Source organism: Python bivittatus, unplaced genomic scaffold, assembly GCF_059951505.1.
Source record: "Python bivittatus isolate LINGU-HERP-01145 unplaced genomic scaffold, Pbiv_v1 ctg000080_np1212, whole genome shotgun sequence".
NCBI lineage: Eukaryota > Metazoa > Chordata > Lepidosauria > Squamata > Pythonidae > Python > Python bivittatus.
This window is the reverse complement of record NW_028277035.1, coordinates 15,495,987-15,511,773: the sequence shown is the minus strand read 5'-3', so window position 1 is coordinate 15,511,773 and position 15,787 is coordinate 15,495,987.

Sequence of the window (15,787 nt, the reverse complement as noted above, 5' to 3'; positions counted from 1 at the left end):
TACAAAAAGCAATAACATGGAACTAAAAGCATAAAATACTGACAGAAATCAATGGATATCCTGCAATTTTCTTTCTTAAATAGGCAGTACTATAGATTACAGAAGTATTATTTTGTTCTCTTCCTTCTGTGGACCTGTTGTGTAAGCCTACCATGCTAGCACTGAGATGATAGGCCTTATTTGATACAGGGAAAGACAAAAATGAAGTCAAAATAATTGATTGAAAAATATTTCCCAGAATCTTTGGAAGGAAACATCAATTCTTCAGCTTCCTTTTCCTTCCTTCTTTCTTTTTCTTTCTTGTACATACAGTATTCTGAGATATATGAATATGCATTCTATTTATCTACAGCTTTCTCTCATTGATCTAAGAGCCTAAATGAAACTCCCCCTGAATGCAAGGATACCCCCACCCATCCTTATCCTCATCAGTTCTTACTTGCTAATGTGGTCAACATGGAAACCTGATGTTTCACTGACAGAATTGCCTCCTAAAGGACTGGGACTCTCCCTGGATCTCATAGTGGGAGCAAGTGAATCAGCTTCAGAGCCAGCCAGGTTTTTTCTCCCTCCAAGATGGGAAGAATAGTGGGGTCATGGCTTAAAAAAAACCCACTCCAAGAAGCACCTAAGCACATTTTTCTTTCTCTCTTTGTCTCATGTCAGCAGTTTTGCATCTGCTTCTGTAAGATCAATAGGATGGTATCAAGTTGCATATCTAGGGTTTGCCTCATATATAAGACTTCAAAATTCTACTTCCTTGATTCAGAGCCATCATTCAACAGACCACCTTTTGCATGAGAAGGATGCATACCAGGAGGCCAACAGTTATTTTTGTCTGTACAGTTCCCATGCTGCCTTTCCAGTTCTGAGTTCTGAAACAGCCATAATAATAACCTAACCTAATTCTCATTGCATGGAACAAGAAGCTGGAAATTCAGAATAAGCAGCAGAGAAGCCTCTGCTCCAATTATTTTCAATTATTTGAAAGCAAAATGGCAACAGGCCTGAGCAAAGGGCTCACATCAGAATCCACATGAATGCCAGGAGAGTGAGAAAAATATGCTGCCCTCTCAGCAGTAAATTTTCAGTAAATAATGGCAAATGTATTTAGTCCAAATCCATGAACAACCATTATTTTTTTTCACATTCAGATATAATTAAGTATGATTCGGCTTAATAAGTAATGGCAAAATCATCACCACCATTATCAGCTAATCCTCCCTAAAATGCCTCTGAGCTCTCTAATGAAGGGACCTTTTTCAAGGATGAAGTACACATGGATTTGAAAAATGCAATGTTCAGATACAAATACTAATCATCAATATTTTCTCTAATAATTTTCTCTCCATCTTCATATCAGTCACACCAGGTTGGTTTGTTTAAGCAAAAACACCCACAGAAACTGCCTATTACAACCTGATTAATTGCTGTAGTGATGGCTACAACAGTAAACTTCCCCTCAATGGACCTGAGTTCCAGTATCTGCTGCTTCCTTTTTTGTTTATTTTTTATTATTGAGAAAAAGACGAAAACACATAGAAAGTGCTTTAACAAAAAAGTGAAAGAAATACAAGAAGAAGAAAAAAGCAGGTTAATATGTCATTCTAACAGTAAACAATTACAATTCTATATACTTATCTAATGCAAATATTATTCAAGAACGTATTTATTTCTAATGCATTTGTATGACTATCATTTTTTAACCTACTGTATTTTGTATAAATGAGTCCCATATTTCATTATACTTCTCCAGACTAAGTCTAGATCTATAGGCAATCCACTCATAAGTGACAAGAGCAATCAGGTCTTCAATCCATTGAATAAATGGCAGAGCCATGATGCTTCCTGAGTGACATTGAATTATCCAGCTTTGCCCATTAATAGGGACATTGGCACTAGAATAGCAATAAGAAGGGATAGATTAACAACAATTGATGATGATGAAGACACACACACAGACATGCACACACACACAGTCTATCTTAGCTTGTGATATTTGAGCCACTTAAAAGGGTTTCATCACCTTCACCACCTTTTTCATTAATTTGTATTCATTTCATATTTTTAGTCAATTTTATTAATGTGCAGTCTCTCCAAGAAATCCAGGGAATGAAATGCAGGAGTTTCAAAATTTCATCCTGGGTGTTATGTGTCATATTGTAAGGACATTTCTCTTCTCTAGGCTTCAAACAGCTCTTGCTTTAATAAGGTTTATAATTTGAATGCAAAATCAGGAGTACTCAATACATTCACAGTTCAAATTTCTATTGCTGGGATTGTTGTCTTTCAACTGCAATCAGTCATTTACTGTTGTTCTGTAATTCCCAATCCCATGCTTGCTTCTTACAGAGAGACATATTCAGGATAAAAGTGAAAAGATAAAGGATATGCTCAGTCTTTCCCTGGCTGTTTTTCCTTCCCTCTCTCAACCCTGCTTTTCCTCAAGTGAATGGAAAGTACATGTAGGATAGATTTCAGCAGCTGTTGGCACAGCTATCCATTATCCATTGAACCTTGATTTGGTCAACCCAATCTTCTGGATTCACACTACACATTAAATTGATCATAGGAACTACCCTCATAAAACATGGCAGGTGGAAATGTTGGTTACTTTGTTGTCCACTGTGTCACACCAAGAAAGCCAGAATAAGATGCTGTAGAGGAAAAGCAACAGATAAGTAAAGGGCAGATACATTCCTTAGTGAGAAGACCCCCAAATCTTCTCCACCCCACTTTGCTTTTGGGATCTTCTGTTTGCATCAGACAGCTCATTCTACCCTCATCATCTCATTTTAGCCTTGGTAGATGATTTGGAAGTTTGCATGCTCTTCCAGTTTTTATATTGAGGAAAAAGATGGAACTGAAGAAGAAGGAGTTGGAGTGAGAAAGCCCTGAAGAGAAAAGATTAATAAAGAATATAGTTTCATCGGGTATCTCTATTATATCATCAAGATTTTATTTTCTAGACATACCTAACTGTATTATAACTACTCCTGTGACAATAAAAAAGGGTAAAATTCAATAATAATGATTCTTCCTGAAATTGTTTTCTCCAAAGAGGAAACAGATTTAAAAGAGGTGAGATACAATAGTTTGCATTTTATAGCAGCACTTGGAAAAACAGTTGCAAGGACTGACAAAGCAGAGTGATACAGAAACACTGTACTTTTAATAAGTTAGAAATGCTATATTGCTTTACCAAAATGTCTTTATACAGTCTAAGATTTGTAGTGCAAAGTCCAATATATATATATATATATATATATATATATATATATATATATATATATGCAATACTCAGTCTAGATTGGCAATGACAGTTTTCTCCAACACAGTTTCCAAGGAGATGAGAAGAACTCTTGTGATTGGACTTAATGCTGAAATAATAATTGGTTAGGTAACTATTATGGAGCCTTCTCCTAATTTTTTTTGCCTTGCTATTATTTCTGTATCTTCCAGCTTCTCTCAAAGAAAGAAAGAAATCCCTTGACAAGATTATAATTGTTGTCCTAATGTTTCTAGAATAATGCTAGGAATGTTTTTCTATGCTACTTTATCATCAGATCAACAGATAATATGTCACAAAGCTTGCTTTCTGGAACATAACCTACTAAGTTATAATGGGGTTAGTTTCTTATTTGACTTAGTGTGAATCAGCTGTCAACTGCTAAAGAGAAGCATCTTGCTGAAGATCAAGATTCAGAGTAAAATTCTGTGCAGTTATTTAGGATTAAGTCTAGTTGGCCTGATTCACACATTATGCTAAGCCATAGTAAGGATTGTTTATTTTTCACTTAATTTAATGTGTGAAGATATCCATTTATTTTGTGTTATTATAAATAAAGCATTAACATTTGTTTAACAAACCATAAGTTGAAAATCCTGGCTTACTGAATACGGCCATTGTGTTCAATAATGCATACTCCATTGTTAATATGTGCAAGGATACATTCTTAGTTATATGTCAAAAATAGTTAAATGATCTATTTTCCCTTTTGCATTTCAGTGGTTGAGTTTAGATACAGTACTAAAGTTTAATGTTCTGTGCAAGTGCTTCAGGATCATACATTCCTCCCCTTTCTTCTTCCAACATGTTTGTAGGGAAGATTTGAATTTCTGCTTCATTTTTAATCAATGTAATAGTACATAAAATTCCTAAATTGTGTTAGTTTTAAGCATGGTATATTGGAACAGGTCAACTTCAGAAACTATATTTTGAAGCTATTTTTTATTTTTATTAATTAAGTAAAATGCAACAGAAAAAAACAAAAAGAGAATAAAAGAAATAGAAGATGGAAGATGGAAGGAGTATAATGAAATTCTCAAAGTAGAGTTGTCAATGTCCAACATACCTTAGAAGATATTCCCTATGTACAAGATCTTCTTGTACTAGAACATTGAGTTAGATCAGTAATCTGGCTTCCAAGCCAGAAGGAATTGATAGAATATCTACAGATATATGGCAAGCAGCAGAAGAATCAGTAAAGTCTCCAAGACATTAGCAAATCTGAAGAGCAACACAGGCCAACAGATTGAAAGAAGTCAGTCTACATATCAAAACCAAAGAAAGGAGACTTAACAGGTTATGCAAACTATTGTACAATATCCTTAATTTCACATACAATCAAAATAATACTTAGGATCAGCCAATGCAGATTAAATCCCTACATGGAAAGGGAGATGCCAGAGGCTTAAGCTGATTTCACATAAAGGTTGAGAAAGAAGAGACATTATGACTGATGCATGATGGATAATTGAGACAGCCCAGTACCTAAAAGAAGTAAATATGTACTTCATTAATTACAGAAAGGGCTGCAATTTTTAAACCATCTTAAACTGTGGAATATCCTTGGGAAATAGGAATGCCAGAATATCTCATTGTTCTTATCCAAAACCTACCAACATATCAGGAAGCCACAGTCTAGACAGATGATGATGATAACAACAACTCGATAGGTGGATAAAAATGCCAAATCCAGTCTAAACATCTAGCTGACTGTGCAACCAACAACAATAATTTAATAGAAGAAAAAGAACTGAAGGAAATCACAAAGTACAAAGACCTGCAAATAGAAATAGAATAACTGTGGCAAAAGAAAGCAAAGATAGTACCAGTAGTAACAGGCTCCTTGGGTGCAATCCCAAAACATCTGGTGTACTACTTGAAGACCACTGGCATTGACAAAATCACCTTGCAAAAGGCAGCTTTACTCGGAATGTTCAGGAACCTTACATCCTGAAACATTGGCCTTAACACCATCAAACAACAACATCTGCCTATCCCTGGTCCTTGGGAAGGACTCAATAGGTGGATAAAAATGCCAAATCCAGTCTAAACATCTGGCTGCCTGTGTGACCAACAATAATTTATTAAACCTATATGGTGCCTGACTCTCAACAACTCTGGGCGATTCAATCTGGCAAAACAGGCAAGGTCCAGGTCAGCAAAGGAGTGAGATGAAGCTATATATTCTCTCCTTATTTATTCAAACTATATGCTGAATATTTTGTCATATTTTACAATAATATTTTGCATTGATCATATTATAGTGGCGTATAGTACTTATTAGTAAACTTGCTAATTGTATGTGTGTTTTTAGTGTACTTAAGTGTTTTGTGAATTTCTTCTTTTAATTTTTAAATAAAATTTATTAAATAAAATGTATATGCTGGCTATATATTAAGGGAGATTGGATGAATGCAGTTTTAAAATTGTAGGAAGAAGCATCAATAACTTGCACTATGCTGATGACGCTATCTTGTAGCTGAAAATGCAAACATTCTGCAAGCTCTCATAATGAAAGACAAGGACCAAAGTGAAAAAAATTGAAGTTTAAATATAAAGAATGCCAAAGTAATAGCAACAGGTACAGCAAGCAGCCTTAGAACAGACAATGAATGCATAGAAGTCAGGGGCAGCTTTTGCCCTTTAGGATCAATTATCAACAATAAAGCAACCAGCAGTCAAAAAATATGCTTCAGAATAACACTTGATAGAACAACAATGAAAGCCATGGAAAAGATATTCAGATGCTGTAACATGTCTACACCTACTAAGATTAGAATTATGCAGCCAATCATTTTCCCTTTGACATTCTTCAGTAGTGAAAGTTGGATACTAAAGGAGCAGGACAAAAAGATTATTCATGCTTTTGAACTTTGGTGTTGGAGAAAACTTTTGAGATTAACATGGATAGTCAAGAAAACAAACGGATCATCAAACAAATCAATCCAGAGTTGATTGATTTGAGGCAGGCTGAAATTATCATATTTTGCACACATTATGTGGCGACCTCACTGTCTTGAGAAGTCCATAATTCTGGGAAAAGTTGAAAGAAAGAAAAGAGGATGACCACCAGCAAGGCGAATGGACTTTTTTATAGTAGCACCATTACTATACTAAAAGGGTGGGTTGGTGGGGGAATAGATCATCCTGGAGAAGGTCTATCTATCCTAAATTGGTTTGAATTACAAGGATTTAAGCAATTTTCAGAATTAAAACAAAATCAATAACATTGATACAATGAAGAAATTTAAGATAAGATACATGATACAAACATAGATATTTATATTTTTTAAAGAGTTAGAATCAAACTTTTCAAGAGTCTTTATTGTTAAACAAGATCTTTCTAGCATGTATCCAAACCACCTAGAGTTTGGCTATATGACTACATATTTTAACTCCAGGCTAGATGTAGGTGTGCTAAGTTACAATTGGTGTTCTTCCTCATTAAGGATACAGCATTTTTATAGCATCATCCAGGTTGAGTAAGTGGAAGACTTTCACCTTGGCTTCTACAAACACATGGGTTGGACTATACTAGAGGTCAATTGTTGAGCTTCTCTTATCTTTAACTATTCAACTTTCAAAATAACCACACAGCTGGGTACAAATTAAAATGCTAAGATGGAACTCTGATGACTGAAACCCTTAAATGTCTACTTCATAAATTAAAAATCTAAATTTGCATCAGTCTTATGTAACAAGCACTTAGGAAAATACAAGCTCCAAAATCAACCAGGTGCCAGGCCATTTCAGAGTTACTAAAAGGCTTTGCAAAGGGATAAAATGTTGCTATATTTCTCAGGATTGTAAAAGATTGTGTGTACAGTTTCTGCAAAAGAGTGAAACCATTTATATTTTATTCTTGGCTTCAGCAATAATTAATGATTAAATGAGTACCGATGGGACTTCCTTACACACTTAGTATATCTCACCTACACTTTCCACTGAACCCCATGTGAAGTTTCTTAAATGCTCCTTGTGTTTTTAAAGGCAGCAGACAATTGTTGTTTTAAAAGAAGGAACATCTAAAATATTTCTTATTCTCGATAAATTATTAGTAGAAATTCTTGGGGAATTTCTTGGGGAAATTCTAGGAGAGACCTATTTGATCTTTGCCTGGTTTAATAACTTCCTTTTGGCATAATCTTAAATTATCGTTATTTTCTGTATATCTTCCTTATTTTATACAAATGTATATCCTGAAACCAGACACTGAAACTTCCAGAAGGGAGTTCATGGATATTTCTTATTGTTATGGCATATATAAAAATTATATCTCTATCCAGATTTGGAAACAAAATGAGATTTTTAACCCCTTGAAGCCTTTTCCAGCAAAGGTCAAAACTAAGCTACAGAAAAGTCTCTACCACCTCTTGAAAATGTCCACACAATGAAATAGATAAAGGCATGTATTAATGAAAGATAAATGCATGAAGTAAGTAAAATAGCATTACCCTTATCAATGCATGTATTTCCCTCTGGCCACCATCACACATTGCACTAATCTGTAACTGCAATTCTCTGGATTTGATTTAAGGCTCTCCTGCAATGCAGCCTCAAGTTGTTTGACATCCATGCGTAAACTGGCTGGAAATCTGTCTGGAATTGAAATTGGCTTAAAAGATTGCTTCCTGGATTTCAGTGCCAACCTGCATGTTGGCACGGTGATAGCCTGAAGCTCTGTCCAGATCATGTTTACCATGGGTCCAGTTTGGTGGATTCCCCTGCTTCCTTAACCCTTCTCACTAGCAAAGTAAACCCCAATCCATTTCCTTCTGCAGGAAAGTTTTTGAGGACATGTGGTTTTGATGGACAAATCTTTCATATGAACCCTCCCTCACACTTGACACCTTCCTATCTGATATAAACACTGGAGGACCAGTTTAAAAAAACAAGAGCAGCACTCTTATACCATTTTTCAGGTGTCTTGGCCTAGAAGGAGAAAGTGGCAGAACTCAATAATTTCACTTGGTGAAACAGAACAAGGAAAAAACAAAACAAATCCAGCCTTTTGCTGTTCCACTGATGAATTTGTAAAAAAGTTCATGTGGAGGACAGTAACCAGTGATTGGCAGGGAGGAGGCATTCCTGCCACAGTGCACAGTTGTCAACTGGAGTGGAGATATTTGTCAACAATGAAACGAAGCACAGCAGGAGAGCTTATGCTGGTACAAGACAGAAAACACCCCCTTTAATATACAGAAAGAAAAGATGAGTGAAAGTTGCCTTTTATGAGCTGGGACTCTGTGTGCATCGACCCTCTAGAAACTGTCACCTTGTGTATTCTTGCTGTCTAGAAATTGTCAGTGGCAGTACTTCCCCTGGGGCAAGCTGGTCATGTGCATTACCTTTGGCGTATTCTATGAAACCAACTCTTTTAAACCAAAGTTTATGGCTTAGCATTGTATAAACCCAGTCATAACATTTATTCAGTAAGTCATGGTTAAGCAAACCTTGGTTTAGGGTGATGTGTAAAGATTGGCTATCTGCAGTATGTATTGATTCATGTAGGCTAAGTCACTACAATCACAATGCCCAGGCTAAAATTAGGAGGTTTGTATTTAGTTGGTTTCTAAAGCTCAGTGCTGATTACCGAATGCATTATTTAGTGTATGCACATAAATACAATGTACCCATCTTGATATAAAAAATATCTTCAATTCAGATTTTTAGATTTTATTTGTTGTCTAAAATATCGTCTTTTAAACTACACTGTTACAAGCTCCCTTGAATGCTTCATTATGAATGGGAAAGGCAGGGCATTTGAATGAATACATAGAAAAATGGAGACAGAAAATAATTCATGTACCAGTTCATTTTGCTTTATTTCAAAATGAAAATGAAATTATGTTCTTAATCCTCAAGTGTGCAAGCAGCAAAGAAGGAATACCAGGAGTATCTTCTTCACCTGTTCTATATTCCCCTGTCCTTCAATCAAGCATCACTCTTCTGAGTAATCAACACAACTCAGGTTAATTTAGTATATTTCATTCCTGCAGTATTAATTGCCACTACAGATAGATTAGAGATAGCTACTTGAGGTCATTTGATTTCAAAATTAGTGCCATGCACACTTCTGCCTAGGGAATACAAATTACCCTTTCTTTGCCCTTTATGTACAGCATTCAAATTACCTTTCAGGAAAAAGATAGACTCTGCTCCATTTCACACTGATTTATAGCTTTCCATATGTGATTTGGTTTTTAAATGTAACTTATCTCTAGAACTATATGTGACAGAAGAAAGCCATCTAGAGTCTTTGATGCCAACCAGAGAGCAAGATTTAGCATTCAAATCAATGGCCCCTTACAATGAGAAACACAGCTGGAGGGTTCTAGGAGCTGCATGGGATAAAAAGAGTGATGATAAAATAGAGTTATTAAGAACCTCATAAGAAGCAATCATGCTTGATAAATAGATTGTTATGAGAAGAATATTAGCAGGGCCAGGGAAGAGCTTTGCACTTGTTTGATCAGCTTTAACCTGCAATTTGAGAGAATCTAGGTTGTATTCACTGAAGTAAAGCCAAAATGATCTTCCTCTCAGTTCAGGTCAAGTAGCTGTATCTTCTGTTCTTCATTACTGTTCCACACCCTGCATTTTTTATTAGCCTTGCATGGGGGAAAAAAATAGCGTCTGCAGATCATACCTTTAAGCTTCATACAACATGGCAGATGATTAGGGATTATAGGATTTATAGTCAAAATCACCTGGAGAACACCAGACTGCTTACTCCTGACAGTGTATATGAGGGAAGGATTGGAAAAGCAGAGGAAGGAAAAGTAGTCCAGCCATAATGACCAGGTGAGATACTCATTTATTTAATTGGGTTTATCTCAGTTTAAGAGGATCCTTTGCAAATAAGTTATCAATTAGATTAAAGAATAGTAGTTTAGTTAAGGTGCAAGATTAAGCAACATGGTAGTGTCAGTAGTAGTAGGCAAAGGATTTGACTCAGCATAATGTAGTTTTATGTATACAAGAAAAGAAAATATTTTGGTCATATTCCTATGGACAAAGGGTGCTATGAGCCATGTTGCAGTGATAGGTTGGATAGAATCAAAAGTTTAGGGTTGGATAAAAGCATAACTCAAATAAATGTATTCATTGTTCACTGTGGGGAGTTTGACCATACAAGCCCCATGCTAATTCGTCAAATAGGCTGCCTGTAATAGAAGTAATTGGCCAGCAACCCATTTGCACTGATAGTCATGGATACACCATTTCCTTATGCTATCAGAGAGCTCCCTCCTGGCTGAGTGCAACCAAGGTTTTAGTTTTGTCTTAGCTTGTTGTGGAAACACTATGGTTTGCAAAACATAGCTTATGGCTCAGAATTTATCTATGATCCAAGGAAGACTTCCATGTCTACAATAGATTGGGACCACTATAACTTGTTCAATAAACAATGACTGAGCAATGTAGGTGAGTCCAGCCACTGACTGGACATAGATAGGGATCAATGCAGTCTAACTGAAATAGTAATTTACTTTCAAGTAAAAATGTTCAGGTTTTATATTTTATTCATCATGCAGAATATGGACTATTCCCTGAGACTGCTTTTCATAAATGGCCAGGAAAGCTGCTTCTGCTGGAACATCTTTTTCTTCTCTCTGAATGATAGTACAAGAACCCGTCTTCCTTCACATCTTTTTTTTTTTTTAATGCTGAAAAAAGTGATTAGACATTGAAGAAGAAAATACTTAAATATATTATAGTGATTAAAAAATAAAATAAATGTGGGGGGGAAAGGTCTTGCTTCACATGTGACCACTTTAGATATGATTTTCTAGAAAGAAGTGATTATTTTTAGATTTGGGGTATTAAGTTAGCTGCCTACTTGTTTCCTATAACATTTCAAAGGAGCAGCTATCAACATGACTCTTGTGACAAAAGTGGTAAGGGGACAAATGCAACAAGCTGCCACAGCTCTTGACCTTCCTTCCCCGTCAACTACACCAGGCTATTGTGTGAAAAATGCCCTCTTCAATAAGGAACCAAAGCATTTGTAGACAGATGCAATAAAGTATCATTTATTGGCATGCACAACTGCAATGATCACTGTGCTTCTTGTGAAAGGAAAGCAGAAGAGGACCAAAGCCCACCAGGTTATAGGTTAACACCCCCTGGAAATGATACATAGGACTTCCAAAAGTGGTGTAAATTATAGCATGACCTTTATGCAGGATCTGATATCAACATGGGGTGACCTTACTATGGGCTGACCCGGCACTTCTACATTCTGGCCTGGAGACTCCTGCCCCTTCTACTGCTGGTAGTGCCTTCTAACATTAACAGTGTCTTTTATTGTACCCATATATTGACTTCCTTCACAACATGAAAAAGACAACAACCTGCTTTTTGTTATCTGTCTCCTTCCCCTTCAGGGTCATCAGACAGTTTCAGTTTGCCAGATCTGCCTAATATGCACTTCAGCATCTTGTATTATTGAATATTAATATTCAATAATACAGAATATTTTTTGTACCCCACACTGCCTCCCCCATAATAAAACTTATGGATAGCACCAATGGAGAACAAACCCAAACATTTCTGATCATTAGCTTTCTCCATTCGAATGGAGCTTTAGATAGCTTCACTACCATGTTCTATATACTGCTGGGCATTCTGTCAACAATTGATAAGCATTACAATAAAAATGATCATGTCCAGTCAAGTGTGAAAGTCATTATTTGAATACATGTTGATATGCATATGGAGTTGCTGGTGGTTAGCTATGAAGTTTCAGAACTCAAAAAACTGTAAAGAGAAGGAAAAACTGCTGCTTGGGAACACAGCTTTCCATCTGTCTTTGGAGGGTAGATTGAAAGCTGATTCTGTGGGAAATGCAGACAGAATTGGTTTAGCCCTCCACATAATGAGATCCTGCTAAATGGAAGAGGTTGCTTAAATCAGTGGATTCTTTTGAGTCCCTAAGAAAGGCAAGGCAAAGCAAGGCCCACCAATTCAGCAGAGCATTCCTGCACAATGTGGAATAAAAAGCAAAAGCACATCACTGGTTCTGACCATCCTGTCTTTTCTGAAAGGCAAGGAGATCCTTTAAATTCTTTTATATAGAACCAAAAATTATGTATAAAAGATTTCCTCAGCATTTTGTTTCTGAGGATATAGGCCAGGACACGTTAGGTCATCTCCATTACTCCACTCTTAAATCCACTGTTTTCATTGGAGACTATTTTTTAGTAGATTTGTATGGCATTGGTGCAGTTGAAGTGTTATTGCAAGCAGCCCTCAGACGACTGACAAATATATCATTTTTTCCCTTGTCTATTTCATACTCACAAACATCTGTAGCTATTTTTTAACATGACAATATCAGTATAAGCATACTTTCTGCCAGAGAGCAAAATTAAAACTCTTTTGTGAAATATATTTAAAGCTAATTAAAAAGCCTAACAAGCAAATATATTCATTTAAATAACTTAAATATCTATCTATCTATCTATCTATCTATCTATCTATCTATCTATCTATCTATCTATCTATCTATCACAGCCAAAGTATAATATCATTAAAACACAGTAATCCAAATATTCAGTAAAATATCCCTAGCAAGCTCTACTTCTGATGCCCAGGATACTATCCATAAAATTCCAACATTGCCCTTCAAAGTTAGCAAAATGCTGAACCAATTGTGAAGAACCTGTGATCTTCCAGAGGATGCTGAATTCTTGGAATTGTAAATCAGCAACATCTGGAGGCCCCCAGGTTATTGACATCTCATACATATGAACAATGCCCAGTTTTTGCAATTAAAAGGCAATTATGGAGAGCTTGGCCCCTTGCCATCACCTCCACAATAAGTGTTCCTAAAAATCCTCCTCATACTTCTACCTCTACAGCAACTTCTACCCTGGTGCTAGATGTCTAAATCTCAGCTTTCAAATTCAAGCTGAATCTTGAATTCATAGCCTCATTGGGAAATATCAGAAGTTACATTTGCTCCTGTTCTGCCTCAGAATAGTAAATTTTGAAGAGCAGCTTTTTCCAACCAAAAGTTCTCTATAGGTGTTGGGACAATAATCTCTAAAGTCCTTGCTAGCCATATTGCATGGATATTATGAGACTTGTAATCAAGGTACCATTAGAAAGCTTAGGAATGGCATTAGGAATGCAACAGTAGATGAAATAGAGAAAGGATAAACACATGAGCAATCCTAGTAACAGAATAATGCTCTTATGGTGCAGGATTTAATTTTCTATTTGTCTTCTTTCATGAAATTACAAGACATACTCTAATTTCTTGCCATGATACATTTGGAAATATTTATTATGGCTGAGTAGTTTCTGTGATGCAGATAATGACAGAGAGACATGTCTGAACAAAGGTCATTTTATTTTTAGCATTTTATTTTGGGGCCTTATAGGGAAATAAATGATGGCTTCATTCTATTGAAAACAAAAGTGAAGTGACATTTGAGATAAAAATGCCATCCAATAGTTAAAGCCATAGTTTAAAAAGTTTGCTTGATATACCAATATTTATTCATTTAGACATTGACTTCAGTGCAGTAATTTTCCCTTGTTCTTACCGCCAACAATTACATTTAAAGGATAAAAAAAGAGGCACAATTTTCAAAAATTAATTTATAAAGTTAAAATGAGTAATTTTAAATTTGCAGATAGAAGGTAACATTCTTTGGCTAAATTGTACAAGGAGATATTGCTTAGCACTCATGATTTCTGGAAAAAAATCTGTGTATCTGAATGTTTGTATCTGTAGCTTAATACATTCCTTTGTGCTGTACTAAATCCCTCTTCATAATTACTCAGAAGTAAACCCCATTGATAATCATATATCTTGCTTCCAAGTAAGAAGGCATAAGATTGCTACTTTAACAGTTTTAATTAAGGGAAAACTGGAAGCTTCCTTGTGGTCATTGATGATACTTCCCTAACAAGAAATTCATGCCAAGCTTTACCAAACAAATTATGGGAAACATAACAAGGTAAACATTCCAATAGAAATATTCAGCTCCTCATCCAGGCGTAATCTGGCCACAGGCTATGTCTCTGAGATAGCTAGTTTTCAATATGCTATTCAATGTTTCTCCAGAGAAACAGACTTGGTGACCTTGATGCTAGAATCATTCCATTGAAATCAATTAAGCTGAAGAATGCAGTTAATGAACAAATGCCTGCCCTCATATATATTGCAGATTATTGTGGGACATGAGAGAAGCCTACCCATTTGGAGAAAGCAATCGTCACATGGTCATGGAGATGTGGCTTGGCATGTTTACAAGCCAAGGGCCTGAGAGAGTTGAATATTGCAGGCATGTATTGGCAGGGATGTTTGAGTGTGCAGGTTTGATAATGCTGTATTCTTTGAGCTGAGTTTGCTTTTTGCTTATTTGTTACCAGCTGAAGCCACTATTTTTTTCCCTTTGGTTGCAACTATCTAACCAAGAAAAGTATGTGGAAGAAAGAGAGAGATTTGTAAAAGAGTGCAGTGGAAATTGTAATAGCCATTTGTAGATTGCTTCAGGCTCCTCAAAGAGTTTTTTTTTTTAAAAAAAAGTGGGCGAAGGAAAAATGTTTGAGAAGAAAATTTAAAAAAATGTCTATATGATGGAATCCATTTTCAAAATGGATGCACAGGTTACAATTAGCATGGGAAGTGTCCTGTCTCTGCTTCCAAATATTCAGAGATGTAATGAAGCTTACATTCCTCGAAAAGGCAGCACTTTATTCCTTCTGAATCTGCCAGACAATGAAGTAGATGTGTGCCTTTCAAATGCTTATCCTTCAAAGTATTATTATGAAAATGATGTTTTTGGCAGAGAAATTGATTTCATATGATATTGCTTGTAAAAAGTAGAAATGAAAGCTGGAAAATAAAGAAAACAGTAAAGATACTGCCTCCTTCAACTTGAGCACAGCTCCTGTGGTTTCATAAATGTGTCACTATAATTATTCTGTCAGCAATATAAGCATGATTTGCAATTGCCACCTTCTGATTTCTGTTGTTATTGTTGGCATTGTTATTTTCCAGTCTAGACTACAGTTCTGGTATTCCCAGGTATTTCCCATCCTTGTAGTCAAGGTCAGCTATAGGATGCCAGCTAGCTGGGCAAGAAAACAATAAATTAGGGAAATAGCTGTGTTTAAACATACACACACACACACACAACACACATAAAAATAGTATTTTAAAAGGATCTATAGCATTCTGGATCAATGAGATACACTGAATATTGTCCAGCAAAAGCAGGTTGTGGCTAAAGCTTAGCAAAGACATCAAAATTTTAAAATGCAATCATGTTCATATCTATTTAGAAGAAACTTCTATTTAATGCAAACCAATATACAAATTCCTTTCAGTCTCCTTAGTTGTGGCCTACTCATTCTTTCTTTGTCAGCAGATTGTAATAGCAACATTAAACTAGAATTATTCACTGTGTTTCCTTATTATTCCATGAAAACCAGTGAATCATCAGTTTGTTGGTAGTTCAGTTGGAGCTATTTGTTCAGAAA